Source organism: Aptenodytes forsteri, unplaced genomic scaffold (assembly GCF_000699145.1).
Source record: "Aptenodytes forsteri isolate BGI_AS27 unplaced genomic scaffold, ASM69914v1 Scaffold422, whole genome shotgun sequence".
Taxonomy (NCBI): domain Eukaryota; kingdom Metazoa; phylum Chordata; class Aves; order Sphenisciformes; family Spheniscidae; genus Aptenodytes; species Aptenodytes forsteri.
Window position 1 is genome coordinate 544,201 of NW_008795687.1, and position 720 is coordinate 544,920.

A 720-nucleotide genomic window follows, 5' to 3' on the forward strand; every position below is an offset into this window, starting at 1 on the left:
GGTGGGGGGGGGGGGTAGCGAGGGGACGTGCCGGGCCACAGGAGCAGCTCAGCTTTCTCAAGGACACAGGGCCAAGCCGGGGGGAATGGGAGGCAGAGTTTGGGGCCCTGGCACCCCCATGGTGCCTGCTGCAGCCAGCCCGTGCCGGCAGTGGGTGGGTGCCCTCAGGGCCGCGTGGGCCGGGGATGCCGGGTGCGCTGCACAACACCTGTGTATTGCAACACACGGGTTGCTGTGGGGTGACGCAAGGCCCTGGCGGGTCCCAGCCTTGGAGAGACATGGGACAGGAGCCTCACGGCACCAGGGAGGGAGCCTCACGACACCAAGGAGCGCAGGCAGCCCCCAGGTGAGCGGCAGCGATGCCTCCGGGGGCTCCAGGTGGTCTCTGCTCCCAGAGTGACGCTGGCCCCCGAGCATGGCCTGGTGGTGCAGCGAGGACCGTCCCACCGAGACGCAGCAGCACCCCGGGGTGCAGGGGCATCCCAGGGGAGCTGAGATGTTGGTGGCCAAGGCAGGTGATGCACGGGGCTGTGCTGGGCTGGCAGGAGAGGGCACATGGAGCCACGTGGCCTGCGTGTGCCCCCACACGCTGTGCCCCCTGCTCCAGCCCCATACCCTGTGCTCACCCGCCACAAATGCAGCAGGGGTGGCTGCCACACGAAACCCGGCGCTCGCGGCGTTTCTGATTTCTGACACACGCAAACAGCCACCGAGCCGAGC